The sequence below is a fragment of the Phoenix dactylifera genome, chromosome 3, assembly GCF_051530095.1.
Source record: "Phoenix dactylifera cultivar Ajwa chromosome 3, Ajwa_hap1_PhDact_Kaust_v1.1, whole genome shotgun sequence".
Taxonomy (NCBI): Eukaryota; Viridiplantae; Streptophyta; class Magnoliopsida; order Arecales; family Arecaceae; genus Phoenix; species Phoenix dactylifera.
Window position 1 is genome coordinate 11336066 of NC_143192.1, and position 18627 is coordinate 11354692.

Consider the following 18627-nt stretch of genomic DNA (forward strand, 5'->3'; position numbering starts at 1 on the left):
GTGAAGGGAGTGGACTACTATATATAGGAGATCATTTTCTAATTTATTATTCTATATCTAAACATATTTGTGGTCAAGTCACCTATTTTTCCTTTCTTCAGGACATAAACAAGCTGAATTTATCATGAGTTGCATTTTCATTTGGTCAGTGCCAGCTTCTTCTGAAGGACATCGTATGTCCAATCTTCTTCATTTGATCAGTATTGTTACTTGTCCTCTTTGAAGGGCACATCTTTAGAATTGTTTTGTCTCTTGAGATCAAAACTTGAATGGACCTATACTTGCACATTTAGTTTGTGGATGACATAGGTTTGTTCAAGATTTTTTCAAAAGTTATACAATTTTCAAATTTTGATAGAGTTTACTGTTATTTTTTTAATTTAGTAATAATTCGTCATAATTGGCACTTTTCTTTTTGCCATCCAAAGGTTAGTTTTCTGAAAATGATATGTTGCTCTTACAATTGAAGAAATGGAAACTGAAAGATGAAAGATATTAGTAATACAATGGTTCCTTTACTTATATCATCCATGATTCCCTTATTCTTTTCTAAAAGAATTCAATGCAAATGACCATATTCTCCTTTCTTTTCACCATTCTTATTACACCCTTTTCACTTTCAAAGATTCACATAGTTCCTCTGGTTTTACCATTACTTGTAACTATATTTTGAATCAAAGATGGTGTATTCTGCAGGTTAGATTCTATTTTTGTGCTGAAGATGAGTTTTAATCTATAATTTTTTTTCCTCAAAAACTTACAAGGGCAAAAGATAATTTATATTGGGTTTTTAAGCCATCAAATTTGTATAATGCAGAATTTGTAGTAGTTATCAAATTATCTTGAATGATAAATCTCAATTAATAAAACAAAAGATGAATTAGTTACTTTGGTTGAGAACCTATTAACAAAACAAATCCTTCTTCAAAGATTTGTATAGTATATATGGGAAGAAATTTATATTTATGGCATGACTTCACTCTTCTTCATCGCTACCCAAGATTTTCCTAGTTTTACATGTTCTTTTACTTGCTTGCTTATATGACCATTCTATTGTTTTTTCCTAATTGTGGTAGGATTGTTAAAAATGTATACATATACACCCATAGAGCGTGGACTTTGGAGAGGGGTTTGTCATTTATATAGATTTTGATGCATTTTCAGTTAAATAGAATATTCAGGGGAGGAGACTTAGCATTATGATTATTCATATATCTTGTATGTATAAGTGATTCTGATTAGTGATTGTGGCAAAAGATAGTAGGGTAGAGATTTTATGCATGCTATGGATCATCCATGGTCTTGATGAACAGTTTTTCAGTAGTCACTATCAAATGATGGGAGAGAAGATGGGCTCAAATGATCAATTGGATTTTTTGGAGTGGTAACCTGATGTGATTGTAATAAGCTGTTATGATTACCTATATTTTCTAATGGAGTATTAATAAAAAAATAAAAAAAAGTGAATGATGTAATATAATTTCCTTTATCTAAATTATCTTATATATAAACCAAAAAGAATATATTCATCAAAACAAAGAGTGCTTGACAAAATTGGGAATGCACAATTTGTAATTAATAAAATTTTGTGAAATTCTTGCCAACAATGCTCCATTTGATTAGAGGATAAAAATAATTATCCCTCATATGCCACATATAATATCCGTATGGTATTGAAAATCCTGCGAAAATATTCTTTGGTCATCTTTGCATATCGTTTATGGTTGAATATAAAAATATTGGCAAATGCTAGAAAATTTAAGATAAATCAATATTTCAAGTATTAAGGTATATCTCCAAATATTTGGAATTGGATAATTATATGGAGTCCGGTCACCCTCCCTTCATCAAAAGTAAAATATTAGTTTTTTGTGGTGGGCATATGTATGTTCATGTTTGCATGGACATATTTGTTGTTGACTCCTTGGATGAACATGTAACAACAGTTGATCCAATAATTTTGGAAGATCTGAAAAATTTCAAATTGGTCCATTGCTAGAAAGAAATGCAACTATCTTGAATTTACAAAGATGAAAATGAAATGGGCTCAAAATTCAGAAAACCCCTCCTTAATTAAACACTTATAATTCTTGGATATTAAGCTTATACAAAATTAGCTCTATGACTCTGCTTATGAATGTGATACATGACCAACACAAGAGTTTACAACTATTGAGATAAACCAAATATTCACTTGATCTTAACTAAGATGAAAGGTTGGGAAAACTTGATAAGAATCATGACATCTCAAAATATTGGCCAATCTATAGGGATTGAGATACAGAATATCAGCTAGACATGGTAAAAAGGAAGAATAATTGCAATTTTTAAGCAATGACTTTTGACATTTTAGAGTTAAAAAATATATTGAGATTGTAAAAGAATGATTGAAAGATCTCATGCAATATAATCAATATTGTAGTGGTTGATGTTGTTTGACTATGTTGTAATTTATATACTTTTGGGCAATATTGTAAATTTACAATACTCAGTTGGAGTATAAAAATAACAATGACTGACCCTCATGGGTATCAGAAAAATTGAGAGCTCTTTTGATCCTATGGTGCTTTGTTTTCTCTTCCATTGTAGTTATTATAGCCATTTGATCTAGCAACTCTTCTTTCTTGAACTTCTACTCCATGTCTTCCTCTTCCAATCTTCCTTATAGGTTCCTTCCATCTTCAACATTAAAAATTATTTCTCTATTGAACTCACCTCAACAAACTATGTGACATTAAAGATGTTTCAAACCTTTCTTTAACAACCAAAAGTTCTTAGCATGGTTGAAGGTCAAATCCCATGCCCAAAATCCTCACATCCTTAATTAACATGATCTTTCGAACCAGTGTGTATTATGGTATACAACTAGATCAATGTTACCCTCTCACCAACTTATCTTGAAATGCTTCTAAATTATGTATGTGATTCCTCTAGGGAATCTTTAGTTAACCCCTAGTAGAGTTGATTAGGAGCCTGGCTTGGGCACAAAAATATCAAATTTTAAATAGGCTCGGCCCAAAATATAACCCATGATTAGCTCTAACCCCTAGGCAACTCTTAATTGATCATGCATCACTTACCATGATGCATTTCAAGACTTCAAAAAAGAGTCTCTCTCCATAGAAGATTATTTCCAACAAATTCACTCCCTTACCCATTCTCTTCGAGCAATTAAAAAATTAGTTTCAAATGTAGATATGGTCACCCAAACTCTTCATGGTTTGCCTCCAAGCTATGCAACTTTTGCGTTAATTATGATTGCAAATTACCAATTATATTTATTCATCGCTCTTCATCCTTAACTTCCTCGTAAAGAAGACCAAGGCCCCATTTGGCATAGCTGTTGGGAGTAGAGCTTTTTGAAGTAGAACTTTTATAAAAAGCTATTTACTTTTTAATAACTATATTTCTAAAATGATGTAGAACTTTAATATGTGTAAGGTAAACAAACTGAAAAAGTAATTTTGGTATGACAAAATGACCATAAAGGACATTACATAGTATTATACAATAAAGCATAATAAAATATAATATATATTAATACATAAATATATGATATAGTATAATATTACTATAATATAATATAATTTGATATTATATAAATTTATATCAATGTATTATGATATAATATAATATTATATTAATTTATAGTATAATACAATAATAAATTTATAAAATATTATAATTATTATCATTGTATATTAATATTTTATTAATTTAATATTTTGAGAAACTAATTTTTGGAAAAAAATATAGAGGCACACAATTATACTTGCAAAAGTGAGATTTTACGATTCTTTTCTTTCAAATGCTTTTCTTGTTCCTGGTTTTTTACATTCTTGATGTAGTTGTAACAAAAATATAAGAAGCAACATTCACATTTGCTCAAATATGAAATAAAATAATCAACTCCTCAACAACTTTATAAAGAAAAGAAGTCATCGAGTTATAAGTAGAGAAGCAATATGATCACGCAGAATAGCCATCTCACGATTATCCATTATTTGGCTTTGGTTTGTACTAAGTTCTTTCCATGGTTCATTAATCTTTAGACAATCAAAAGAGAGTAGATTCTCATTATCATCATAAGGTTGAAACTCAAAATCTTTGATTGCATGATTTCTAATAAAATTATGAATATCTATGGAAGTCACCACAATTTGGACTTGTTTATGATAAGAAAAGTTGGGCATGGTACTCTATATTCTCCATCTACTTTTTCAACATCCAAATGTCCTCTTAATAGTGCATCTCAGGGACGAATGTGAATGTTAAAAAGATTTTATGTATATCTCTTGATTGACTTCTACGTCGAAAATCTGGTAAATGATACCTCTCCTTTTTGTAAGGCCACATATATCCTAGCATGTGAGGATATCCTGCATCCACCAAATAATATTTACCTGCATATATATATATATATATATATTAAAGTTAAAAATGTATACCTACGATCATAATATATTTAATTAATATGCATATGTCTACATTATAAGATATTTAATTAAAATGCATACCACTAGGTGGGCGTAGAAATTGGAGCTTTTTTCTGCATATAACATTGTTGCCCAAGGTGACAAGCCAAGAGGGGGGGTGAATTGGTTTCTTCTAAATTTTGGTGCTTTAATCGTTTTCTTAATTAAGTGCGGTGGATGCTTCCTTAAACTATTTGAATGATTTAAACTAGTGCAAAGATAGAAGATGATGCAAGAATAAACGTAAGCACAAGCACAACACAAACACAACAATATATAGTGGTTCGGTGCTCTCCTTAGCACCTACGTCTACTCCTCAAGCGTCCCCTTGGGAATTCACTATAATCCCGCGGATTACAGTTGGATTGTTTTCCGGGCTCACAATCCAAAAACCTTTGTTGGTTTTGCGGGCTCACCAACGAACCTATACACTTGGTTTTCCGGGTTCACCAAAAACCTTTGTTGGTTTTACGGGCTCACCAACGAACCTATGTTGGTTTTACGGGCTCACCAACGAACCTTTACACTTTGGTTTTCCGGGCTCACCAAAAACCTATGTTGGTTTTGCGGGCTCACCAACGAACCTTTACAAAGTGTTTAACAAATAAAAAGAAAAGATTCAAACTCCTAAATGAGCATATAAAACAATATGAACTACAAAGAAGAGTTAGAAAGTATTTATCGCTTTGAAGTGGCTTTGCTCTTCTTTGTCAAGGATGCTTCACTCTTCAAGGGAGGATGGAGCTCTTGATGCCTCTTTGAAACTGCTCAATCCCTTTCTTTGATTGTTGAATGAAGCTCTTGATGAAGCTTGCCTTGCTAGGGTTCTCTCTTGAATGCACTTGATGTATTTTCCCAAAAAGCTTGCTTCCTCTGATGAATACTCCCTCTTAAATACTTCTCCAACCTCCAAATAGTCCTTTCTGACCGTTGGATTGAAGAAACTAGCCGTTTATAGCCGTTGGGAGTCCAAAAAGCATTTCTGCACAACTAGCCGTTATGTTCAGCCCGTGTTTGGGTCGGGTCAACCTGTCCTTGGGTCGACCCAACCTTCACTTGGGTCGACTCAAACATTCCTTGGGTCGACCCTCTCAGAAACCACAGAAACCTCAATTTCAGCCTTCCTTCCCATGGGTCGACCCAACCATTCTTTGGGTCGACTCAAAGTTCACTTGGGTCGACTCAACTTCTTCTTGGGTCGACCCTCTCAGTAATTCCAGAGAACCATTTTCTGTCTGTCTTTCTGTCTTACCTTTGGGTCGACCCTCTCAGGGTTTGGGTCGACTCAAGCTTGGGTCGACTCAACCACTGTGTGGGTCGACCCTCTCAGTAAATCCAGAGAGCATTCTTCTGTTGTGTTTTGAGGTTCTTTGGAGGTTGGGTCGACTCATGCTTACCTTGGGTCGACCCAACTCACTGTTCATTTGTGCCATTTTTGCAGGAGTGTGCCAGATGACTTCTTGATGTACCGGGGTCGACCCAATCAACCTGTGGGTCGACTCAAACCACACTTTGCTGCATTCTCAAGGTTAGATTCATCCAAATGAATAAGGCCATTTATCCATTTTCAATTAAACAAATATACTGAGAGTAATGAACTTATAAATGAAGTATCAATTTAACTTATAGCATGCTCTAGATAATTGCTTGTTAATCATCAAAATAACACTATCATCCTCAATCTCCCCCTTTTTGATGATTACAAAATAAAGAGTATAAGCCTATTGATACTTGTCTTTAAAATCAGTTTATAAAAGGGATTAAACTGCTGAATTTCAGTTTTTCATATATACTTGTGAAATCTCCCCCTATATCATTTAAATGTTGCCAGTTTGACTCTTTGAATTGCTCTCCCTTTCATTTATAATTCATTAGCGATGAAACTTCAAAAATTTGAGATAATATGAGTTTCAGACTATGTATCGGGGTGCGAGAGGTGCGTGCCAAATTCTGAATTTATGTGTACCAAATTCTGAAATTTGATATAAATTTTTGAGTTGATCATTTTCATTGTTGCAAATTGCTCCCCCTTGGATGTATATGCTTTCCTATATGATTTTCAATTTGTTTTACAAATTATTTCTCTTTCTTTCTTTACTTCTCCTCTTATTACTCTTTCTTTACTTCTCCCCCTTTTTGTTACTCTATTTACTCTAAAGATATCTTTACTTCTCCCTTTACTTCTCCTAAGATACTCTTTCTTTACTTCTCCCCCAAGATGATCTTTGCTTCTCCTAAAGTACTCTTTCTTTACTTCTCAAATAAAATACTCTTTCTTTTCTTAAATTGATATACTCTTTCTTTTCTTCTCCCCCTTTTTGTTATCATCAAAAAAAAAATGTATATATGGGGAAAAGATGCAATAAATACCAAACTTCAAACTTCATTGATCAAAATAGGAACATTTTAGTATATCAAAAGCAAAAGCAAATACAATAGTCCTCAATCAAAGTTTAAAGAAGCATGATAACCACCAAATACATATGAGAACCAGATACATATCCTAGTCTCTAAACAAGATCGTGAGACTCTTCCGGATCGCTTGGCTACGGCTCTCTCGGGTCCCATTTCTCCAAGATTTTGAAGTAATCTACTGTTTGGAGATGATTGGAGAAGATTTGAGAGTGGAAAATAAGGTTTTCGGAAGAGGACAAAGGGTAAACAGTGCCCTAGATAGCTCACGGGTCCCCCTTTTAACAGTGGGATCCCGACGTTGGGTCAACTCAAGAATTTTCTTGGGTTGACTCAACGTTGGGTCGACCCTATTCTGGGTTGGGTTGACCCAAGTGCAGAATTTTTCTTTTCTCTTCCTTTTTGCTTCTAAAAATTTTCTTGCTTCCAATCCTTATAAATTCTTTCTGGGACAATGATACATGAGTAAGGAATCTATAGATAACAAGTTTGACTCATGTTTCATGGATTTTTAGAAATTGGAGGAATGTATCATGAGACTACTTGCTCCCTTTTATATTTCTTCAATAAAAAGGATCACATATACCTAATTCTCTCCTTAGCGTGCAGAATCTATCTTCACTCAAGGGTTTTGTGAATATGTCCGCTAATTGTTTTTCAGTGCATATATGCTCAATACATATGTTTCCATTTTGCACATGATCCCTAATAAAATGATATCTTATTTTTATGTGTTTGGCTTTAGGAATGAGATATTAAGGACGTAAGCCAGAAGTGATCTCTAAATGTAGATTCCAAAGATATTTTTCAAATCAAGTGTAGATGGAATCTTTTTCAAGTTATTTCAAGGAGTATCAAGAATAATATTCAAAGAAGGCACGAATGAAAACTCAACATCTTTATATATATATATATATATATATTAAGTATATAACAAGATGAGAGCAATCTAATTAATTTTCAGAGTATAGTATAAGAGCAAATAAAGATCAAAACTTATATACTCGAAAAACATAAGATTATGTTGAATCCTTAATTCTTAATGACTTCAAAGTTCTTTCATGATATAAAAGTATTGGGGCATATATACCAAAACATGAATTTATGCAGTGTAGGATATAAAATTCAAGGCTTTGAAAGTTCTTTTAGAGCTCTCTTAAAAACTTTCTTTTACTCCTTTAAAGATCATAGCATCAAAATCAATTAAAATGAATTGGCTCAGGATTGAAACACCAAAGTGCAAGCCAATAAGAACTCATAAGTAGATTCCAAGATAAATTTTCAAAACTAAGACAGATGGAATCCTTTTCAATTAAATTTTCAGAAATAAATGATTTACCGATGAATACAGATGGAAATCCAACTTTCAAAAGATATTCAATGAAGCACAAAGTTTAATACCACTTTACATTTAGTATTCTTTGTCTCATCTTTAGATGCGAATTTATACGATTAAGTTCTATATGATCTCTCACTCTGAAATTTTCTTTCTCCCCCTTAATTAATCATTCCATTTGAGAGTTTAGAGTTTGAAGATAATTTTCAATAAAGAGATTGAGTATTTAAAGCTCCCCCTCAAAAGATGCATTTTCTTTCAAACCTTTTTTTTTGTTCTTCTATAATATCAAGAATGTAGAGTGATCTAGAATTTTTCAAAATTTATAGCAATCACTCTTTTTAATCTTTCAAGAATAAATTATATTTCCTCTTATTTTTTTGAATATGTATGGAAATATTAATCAGAAAATAATTCTTTTGAAGCTCAAATTTCTTTCAAAAGTAATTACATTTTCTTTCCTATAAGAATTATTGAAGTGAGTTGAAATATTCTAAGCTTTAGGATCATTAACTCTCTTCTTAAAAATAGCTTTTCTTTTTAATGATAGAAGCATTTAATTATGTAGGAGTGTATATTCAAAATATTAATTTCTTAGTCATAGTTTTTCAGCAATGTATATATGAAGCACCATAAATCTTTTTAATATCAAAATAATATCATATGTTTAGAACCATTTATTTGCAATCAAGATCATTGAAAAACGCATCATTTAGACTAATTTTAATAAACTTATAAGATAGAAAATGATATGTTTCAGATGCGTATCGGAGCAAACAATCAAGGCATCAAAATTAATTCTATTTTTCTTAGACCGTAGTTTTCATCTAGGAATCATATTGAGTTATTCCTCAAAATGATGCAATCATTGAAGCATATAATGAAAGTTACAAAAATGCAATGATAGAAGCATTTTTTAAATTAAGTTTAAGCTTTTATACAAAATCAGATTCTGAATTTCATAAAAATTTTCAAGGAGGCTTTCAGGATTATAATTTGAGATATGCATCTTCTACATTGTAGCTCATCTTAAATTATTAAGATTGAAAATACATATTTCAAGAACATTAGAGCACATCCAGAATCTTTGTAATTCATATTGAATTTTGGTACAAATTGGAGGACATTATGTACTAATGTTAGACAAGATAAAAGATAAATCAGAATCAATTCATTTTGCCTAATTTGCAAATTCAAATTATTCTTTTCTTTTATTTTTCAAAATATATTCATTAAAACAAAATGATGTTGTTGTTGGTAATAACATATTTCAATCAAATTTTATAGGCATGAACCATTACAAGTTATATTTAGGAAAGATCTTTGTTATTTGAATATTGAAAACACATAATTCATAACATCATGTTACATGCAAAACATAATATGCATTATGTCATAACATCATGTATTAAAACATTAAGAGCAAGCATGTCAAGGATCAAAATTTATTCTTTTTAAATAAACTCTCCCTATTTATATATAATTCTACACTGATTTTATCCTAAAGGTGTGTTTTCAAGTGATCGAAACTTCATTTGGTTTTTCACAAGCTTTTTATATACTTTCATTTATCTTGTCATTCATTTCCTCATTTTTGAATTTCTTCCTTTAACCACTTAGTGAACATTCTAATCTTTATTTCTTTTGGTTTTACTTTTCTATGCTCTATACTCTATTTGCTCCCTATCCGGTGGAGTTGGAAGGGGCACGAGGTACTACCACTAGCCTCCCTCTTGTGCCGTCCCTAATATGCCCTACACCGAATAGTTGGGTCAAATAGTGTCGGGTACTACCACTAGCCTCCCCATTGACACCATCCCTATGATGAGCAATATAGAAGGGTTAAAATGTTCACTTCAAACTTTTCTTGTAATTAATTACGGATTTTATCTCTTCCAAAGAAATGTTCATATTAGTCTTACAAATGTGCCAAATATATTATGCTTGTTTTGCTTTTCCTAAAGATTGAAGCATTTGCCTTTACTTAGATTTTACTTCTTCTGAGCAATGTTCATTTTCTTTTTCTTTATCTCTCTCTCTTTTTGTCATTTTCAAGTAGTTACATGAAAGAGCAGAATAAAGAATTAATCTAATATGCTGCATATAAATATATATCATGCAAACAGCATTTTCATTATGCCCAATGATTCATAGCTTATCACAAGTTATTTTGAATTAGAAACTTGAGGCATAAACTTGTGTATTTCATGGTTATGCATTATACAGGCAAAAGTGAACTTCAATTTAATCATACCATGAAACAATTATCATTAGCATGAGAATGAAGCATGATATCAAGAAGATTAGCAATTAAATGTTTAATCATGCTACCATATAATTTCAGACTATTAATTTTGCTCAACTAACTCACAAGAGAAGGGTTTAGATTACCAATGCATTTAGCATTCTTCAAGCCAAATATCTTTTAAATTCTTTACATCCTTGGCTGAAGAAAATCTCTCTTTTTTTTGTTTGCAAGGGGATGTTTATTGTATCTTTCATCGAGGTGTCCTTCAAGCTGAAATTTCTTGCTCATAAGTCCTGTATCATTAGCTAAATCTTTTTCTTTTCTTGAAGGCAATTCATTAGGTTCTCTAGGATACAAAAACATTCATACAACATATTTCTTAACTAGATGACTCAACATGAGACATGATAATAATTGAATTTGAGTCACTTTACTCAAGAGATTGCCTAAATATAAGCAAGCACAAGTCACTTGAACTAAAGAGATAACTTCATTAAGTAAAATGGTTCAAGGACAAGCATGTGAGGCAATAGAAGGATTCATCAAGGTCAAATCAAAATTTTTTTATTTTCAGAATTAATTTAGCTTAGATTCTATTTGCTTAAGATAATTATCAATAAGATATACAAGTTGAGTTTTAATCAAATTATCTTAAACAGTTGTTTCTATCAAAAATTTTGATTATTATTTAGTTTTCAACACTAATAATCATGTTTCAGGGAGTTGAGCAATCTTCTTTTAGAGCAATTAGGATTTTATTTTGACTTATGAGTGATAGTTTAAAAGAATTAATATTCATGCTTTAAAAGATTTTTATGATCAAGTTAAGCATGACATGTTACAATTAATCAGTAGAATTTGAAATAATTTTAGAGAAAGATATTAATCATGGATACAATGATTATACTAAATGAAACACTTTAAAGATCAGATTTATTAATCTTAGATTTTTAGAATAGTCTTGAGAATTACTTATAAAGAAAAAAACAATCCATTGTTATAAAACTTTTTAGTAGAATTCCTATTATGATCACGACACATTAATCATTTATGATTGAAACATATGATGCATACATGCGACTTATAGAGTAAATCATAATATATTTCAAATAATCACATAAGGAATGAGTGATATAATGATAAATTATACTCATACCTTTACAAATAATGAAATAAGATTTCATAAGTATTATGCTCAATAAAGTTTTAACATGAAGTCAGCATCAACCATTTATATTAGAGCAGAAATTTAGATTTTAAAAAACTTAAAGGAGAAGGTTATACATATTCATTCATTGTTTTCTTATTATGATGCAAGCACTAGAAAGTTTCATGCTAAAATCGTTGAGATAAGATTTAACATATGAGGCATTTAAAATCTTTGATGCAGAGAGTATCGTAATTTCATAAAAAGATAATTTCAATACATGAAGTAGAATGTTAAACCTTATACTAGATTTAATGAATAAATTGAGACTTATCTTTAATTATGTGTCAACGCACCCATTTGTATGAAAATTTCATTTATTCCATGGGTAGCTTGGCACACCTACATCTACACCCTCATATTTTCATTTTGGGTACCCAAGCTTGCTTGGGTCCTTGAGGGTTAGTGCATATGGTTCCTTTTGGAATCCAAATCTGTTTAATTGTAATAACTTTACCATTTGATTTATTCGTATTAGAACCATAGGTAAAGTTTTTATGCCCAATCTTTTTATGTTTGAAATAAGTTATCTTATTTGATGGTTTGCTTGGCGAATTGATAACCTTTTTCTTTAGGGGTTTATTATTGAGCAAAGGAATCCAGCCAAGTCTTGATTTATCAAAAACAGCATGTTGGCTTTCAAACATCGTTTTTAATCTTTCTGAACTTACAGTGAATTTGTTAATAAAAGATTTCAATTGGTTAACTTCTTCACTTAAGTTTTGATTTTCTTTAATTAAATTCTGATTTTTCTGAATCAATTCTTCCGAATTTAATCTTAAGCGTTCATTCTCAGAATTTAATTTGTCTTTCATTTCAGCGGAAGAATTTCTTTCTTCTGACATTTCCAGATTTAGCTTTTTAAGATTTTTATTTTTCGTAGCTAATTTTCTACATTCACCATACAAATCATGAAAAGCATTTAATAGTTCATCATAAGAGAATTCTTCCTGAAATTCATTAGGTGTGAAATCAGATTCAGATTTTACCTTATCTTCTTGTGCCATAAGGCATAAGTTAGTTACCTCTTGTAGTTCTTTGGAGCTAGTATCATTATTGTTGCTCCTCACTTTCATTTTCTTGCTTGACTCTTCCTTGGTCAAGGCTTTCTTGCTTTTTATCTCTTTCTTCCTTTCTTCTTGCTTCCTCTTCTTCTTTGTCTTTAGGAAGCTTTTGAATTTTTCGGTGTTTGGGAATGGGTCCTTGTTTTCATCACCGAATTCTTCATTTGATGTTCTTTCTTCCGGATTGGGAGATTCAACATCTTTTTCTGCAGGCTCACTGTTAGTGTGTAATTGAAGCACATGTGAGCTAATCTGAATTTTGTCATAAATATTTTCTAAAGTATCCCAGATTTCCTTAGCAGATAAGCATGCAGAGATTTTATTAAATTCAGTTTCATGGATAGCACAATATAGTATGTTCATAGCATTAGCATTCAATTGTGCTAAGTCTTTTTCATTAATAGTGTGAGAGAGTGAGTGAGGGCCTCTAGTAACAATGTACCATAATTCATAGTCTAAAGCTTGAATGAATATCCTCATCCTAGCTTTTCAGTATGTGTAGTTTGTGCCATTAAATAGAGGTGGTCTATCAATTAATTGTCCCTCACTCATAGAACATCCCACTTAGGTTGTCATGATCTTTAAGTCTTGATTGTGAGATCAATGAGTACTATTAGAGCACCTTGCTCTGATACCACTTGTTGCCCAAGGTGACAAGCCAAGAGGGGGGGGTGAATTGGTTTCTTCTAAATTTTGGTACTTTAATCGTTTTCTTAATTAAGTGCGGTGGATGCTTCCTTAAACTATTTGAATGATTTAAACTAGTGCAAAGATAGAAGATGATGCAAGAATAAACGTAAGCACAAGCACAACACAAACACAACAATATATAGTGGTTCGGTGCTCTCCTTAGCACCTACGTCCACTCCCCAAGCGTCCCCTTGGGAATTCACTATAATCCCGCGGATTACAGTTGGATTGTTTTCCGGGCTCACAATCCAAAAACCTTTGTTGGTTTTGCGGGCTCACCAACGAACCTATACACTTGGTTTTCCGGGTTCACCAAAAACCTTTGTTGGTTTTACGGGCTCACCAACGAACCTATGTTGGTTTTACGGGCTCACCAACGAACCTTTACACTTTGGTTTTTCGGGCTCACTAAAAACCTATGTTGGTTTTGCGGGCTCACCAACGAACCTTTACAAAGTGTTTAACAAATAAAAAGAAAAGATTCAAACTCCTAAATGAGCATATAAAACAATATGAACTACAAAGAAGAGTTAGAAAGTATTTATCGCTTTGAAGTGGCTTTGCTCTTCTTTGTCAAGGATGCTTCACTCTTCAAGGGAGGATGGAGCTCTTGATGCCTCTTTGAAACTGCTCAATCCCTTTCTTTGATTGTTGAATGAAGCTCTTGATGAAGCTTGCCTTGCTAGGGTTCTCTCTTGAATGCACTTGATGTATTTTCCCAAAAAGCTTGCTTCCTCTGATGAATACTCCCTCTTAAATACTTCTCCAACCTCCAAATAGTCCTTTCTGACCGTTGGATTGAAGAAACTAGCCGTTTATAGCCGTTGGAAGTCCAAAAAGCATTTCTGCACAACTAGCCGTTATGTTCAGCCCGTGTTTGGGTCGGCTCAACCTGTCCTTGGGTCGACCCAACCTTCACTTGGGTCGACTCAAACATTCCTTGGGTCGACCCTCTCAGAAACCACAGAAACCTCAATTTCAGCCTTTCTTCCCATGGGTCGACCCAACCATTCTTTGGGTCGACTCAAATTTCACTTGGGTCGACTCAACTTCTTCTTGGGTCGACCCTCTCAGTAATTCCAGAGAACCATTTTCTGTCTGTCTTTCTGTCTTGCCTTTGGGTCGACCCTCTCAGGGTTTGGGTCGACTCAAGCTTGGGTCGACTCAACCACTGTGTGGGTCGACCCTCTCAGTAAATCCAGAGAGCATTCTTCTGTTGTGTTTTGAGGTTCTTTGGAGGTTGGGTCGACTCATGCTTACCTTGGGTCGACCCAACTCACTGTTCATTTGTGCCATTTTTGCAGGAGTGTGCCAGATGACTTCTTGATGTACCGGGGTCGACCCAATCAATCTGTAGGTCGACTCAAACCACACTTTGCTGCATTCTCAAGGTTAGATTCATCCAAATGAACAAGGCCATTTATCCATTTTCAATTAAACAAATATACTGAGAGTAATGAACTTATAAATGAAGTATCAATTTAACTTATAGCATGCTCTAGATAATTGCTTGTTAATCATCAAAATAACACTATCATCCTCAAACATCTAAAAAAATACGAGCATTATGAGCAGTACCCTCCTATCTGGCACAAACAAAGGTGAAACGCATGTCAAAATCACAACAGGCCATAACACACTACAAGAAAATTCATCTTTTCCGACGCAAACAGAAGCGTCGCAAAAGCGTCGGCGATATCGGAGTGGCAAAAGTTTTTGCCGACGCTAAGGAAAAGCGTTGGCAAAAACAGGGCTTTTCCGACGCTAAAAAAGGCGTCGGCAAAAATACATTCGCCGACGCTTTAAAGCGTCAGGAAAGCCCAAAGCATGCGCAGTTTTGGGTTTTTGCCGACGCTTTAAAGCGTCGGCAAATGTATTTTTGCCGACGCTTTAGCGTAGGGTTTTACCGACGCTTTATGCCACAACTTTTATTTACCAATGCTTTAAAGCGTCGGGATTGCTATTTTTTTAAAAAAATAAAAATACGAATGTAAATTATAAAAACACATTATAACAATATGAACCTGTATTACATTTACATTGACACAAACATTCAAATCATTCGAAATATTTAAATTGTCATATCTTAGAATTACAATGTACTTTGCAAAATAAGAAACATATACATATCAAACTCCATAAAAACCAGTCTAGAAGGTATCAAGGACGGGATTCAGCTCCATCATCATCATCTCTATGAGCTTTTGAAGTCTCAGGAATCTGCAAAAAAAAGGGAAAACCATATATGTAAATTAATTTATTTACTTGTTTCTCTTCTAGAAAACTCTCTGATGGAATGGCTGACGCCCTTTTATGAACTCCAGCACCTTGCTCTGAGCTGTTTGAGTGTGAGTATTTTGGATTTGAATATGTTGAACCATGACTTTTAATTGGAGGGAGAGCAGTCATCTCCTGCATGCCTTCCTCTCTCTCCTCAATGATGGCTTCATTAAAGACAATTTCATTGTCCAGTAGCAATACCTCTTGTCTACAATGCCACAAAATTAAAATTAAAATACAAACTTCCAACATCAGCTGAGAATTGTCAGAGACGCATGCCAGGGAAGAAGCCAATGGGGGATAATTTCTATCTAAGAATAGATGGTAGCAATCTCAAAACTATCAAGCGAACGATAATCAAAAATTCATAAAAGGGAAAGTTGAGCTCGTAAACATTGATGATGTCAAGAAAAAGAGCGACAATACAGAATTTTGCACTCAGGCAGCTGGATTCCAAAAAATGATGGAAAAATGTCATATCAAGGTCAACTAGATGAATCTATAAAACAATGCAAGAAATTCAAAAGTCGCATGTGCGAGAGATCCTGGCACAGCATCTAGAAGTGTTTAAATATCAGTACTACAGTCTTTTGTGCCAAGCATGGCAATTTCACAAACAGACTCAACTATATAATCATTATGCATCAAAGGATTAAAATAGAAAGACCTCTTACCTTCTAGATTCCACAAGCAGAGCACGCTGTTCAGATGTTTTATCAGCACTAACATCTATCTCTCTAGCAGTATAGCTGCACAAAAATAAACAGGCTACAGCAATCAGATGATCAGCAGAGCACAAAGATCGCAATGTATCATGTATTGATACTGTAATATGCAGAAATTCAGCATTGAAAATACACCAATTACTATGAAAACTACTATTTACTAGTGAAAATTCATGAGAATACATCAAATTTATGTTAAATAGCTTCGCACAACCAAAAAAAAAGGACAAACACACATGACTGACAATCATTATTCACGACTTCTTGAGACCTAATAAGAGCTGAGTGAGTAAATCAGTCCCTCGAAGGAAGAACTGCTTGAGCTTTCTGAAACTCTTTCAGAACTGCTTGGAAATCTTTTGCAAGCTTTGCATCGGCTATCTTTTTGCTTGCCTGCATTTAGAAATTCATGTCTAAGAATCACGAAATTAAGGGGGAAAATCAGCATGATGTGTAGACCAATAGTCTTAGAGGCCTTATTAGAATGAAGCATATATACAGTATGTCACCTCTATATAGCTGGAAGTCTCAAAATAGCTGCCACTATGCCATAGTAATTTAAACACTATGCACCAGAAACAACAATCATGACCACTACATCATTTGACAAGGACAAGTTCATGAATTACCAATCAAGAGCACAGCCATGATATAGCTCTCAAAAAGGTTTAACAACCCAAGAGATCAATTATAGCAATTAAATACTAAGGCTGTCTTTGGTTCATGGATAAACCCCAAAAGTAATTGCAATCATGACCAACTACATTATTTGACAAGCACAAGCTCATGAATTACCAATAAAAAGTACAACTATGGTATACCTCTCAAATAGTTTGAACAACTCAAGAGATCAATTCCAGCAATTAATTACTAAGGCTGTCTCTGGATCATGGATAAACCCCAAAAGTCCAATACCAAAATCACATTTCGTTGAACCAAAGTAAGCTCATTTTGAACAGCAGAAACATTGTTTAATCAGAATGATGAATCAGAAACATCATCCTAATACCCCAAAAGTTGAAAGCATTTAACTTCTATACCTTTCCCTACAATAAGGACAATTCCCATGTTCAGTCAAAGAACTCTTAGGGTTGCAGTGAATTAAATGACTACCCAAAATGAACAAATGGAAGAAGGAATGAAAAAAATGGGAACAAATATATTTGCCACAAATTCATGTATGCATATGTCTGTAACAATCTACTAATACTACAATTGTGCACATACTTCCAATTCAGCTTCTTCTCTGTTTTAGCAGCTGATGCATAAACAATTTCAGCATCACCAGGCCGCCTTCCAGCCATGACCAGTGGGATTTTCTGAAAGAATTTCCAGGATTAGTAACTACAAATTCATAAGTTACCAAAAAAAATCTAAAAAAAACTACAAATACTTGTATAACAAGCAGCACAAGTTCGGATACTGTATTGATTTACTTTATTCAATGCATGGAAAATAAGAGATGATTCATCCATTTTGATCAAATTATCGCAAACAGAAGCAGTGGTACCTTTCCAGAGACCTTCTCAAATGCTGTCACCATTTCCAGCACAGATGTTCCTTTCCCAGTCCCTAGATTATACACTTCGCAGCCTGTCACTCACAAGCAACTTAATCAGAACAAAGACAGCAAGATATTACTAGTCTATATAAAGTCTTTTTTAATACCTAACTATGAATAACCGTGCAAAACCATCCAAAGAGAAGATGACAACTGCATTGAATTATATAAGTTACAAACATAAACAGATGGCTAACCTATTTAGGGAAGACAGTTCCAAAAAGAAATTAATGATTTCAGTATTGTAACCAGCAAACCCCAACCTACTCCCTTCCTCCCTACTACAACCGACTACACAAAAAAAGAAATTTATGATTTCAGTATTGTAACCAGCAAACCCCAACCCACTCCCTTCCCCCCTATTACAACCCACCAAACATGCACGCACGCACACGCATCACACAAAACTCACAAAAACCGTGAATCAGAAAAAGAAAAAGGTGAAAGAAAAAAAAAAGGCTATGGAAACGGCAAAGAAAATACTGAGTCTGTGACCCAAGGCCTCTCTCTTTTCTCTTCTCTTAGATAGCGTGGTCCAGTTCGCCGGAGAGAACCCTAATCCAATACCTTCTACGGATCCACAAAAACAAAAATCCAACAAAAGGTTTCTTCCCAAATGATCAAACACA

At 33.4% G+C, this 18627-nt stretch overlaps 2 long non-coding RNA genes across 3 annotated transcripts; both read right to left on the reverse strand.

Moving 5' to 3' along the window:
- Positions 1-15440: 15440 nt before the first annotated feature.
- On the reverse strand, positions 15441-16526 carry LOC148714240 (uncharacterized). Its single transcript, XR_016400062.1, has 3 exons — positions 16387-16526; positions 15760-15920; positions 15441-15652 (listed from the first exon to the last, which is right to left on the reverse strand). It is a non-coding gene; the product is annotated as an uncharacterized LOC148714240 (long non-coding RNA).
- Positions 16527-16738: 212 nt separating this feature from the next.
- Positions 16739-18244, reverse strand: LOC148714241 (uncharacterized). Of its 2 annotated transcripts, XR_015976875.2 has the most exons (3): positions 17948-18244; positions 17665-17756; positions 16739-16830 (listed from the first exon to the last, which is right to left on the reverse strand). It is a non-coding gene; the product is annotated as an uncharacterized LOC148714241 (long non-coding RNA). The 2 variants fall into 2 exon arrangements; XR_016400063.1 differs by lacking the exon at positions 16739-16830 and having other exon boundaries at positions 17350-17756.
- Positions 18245-18627: the final 383 nt, after the last annotated feature.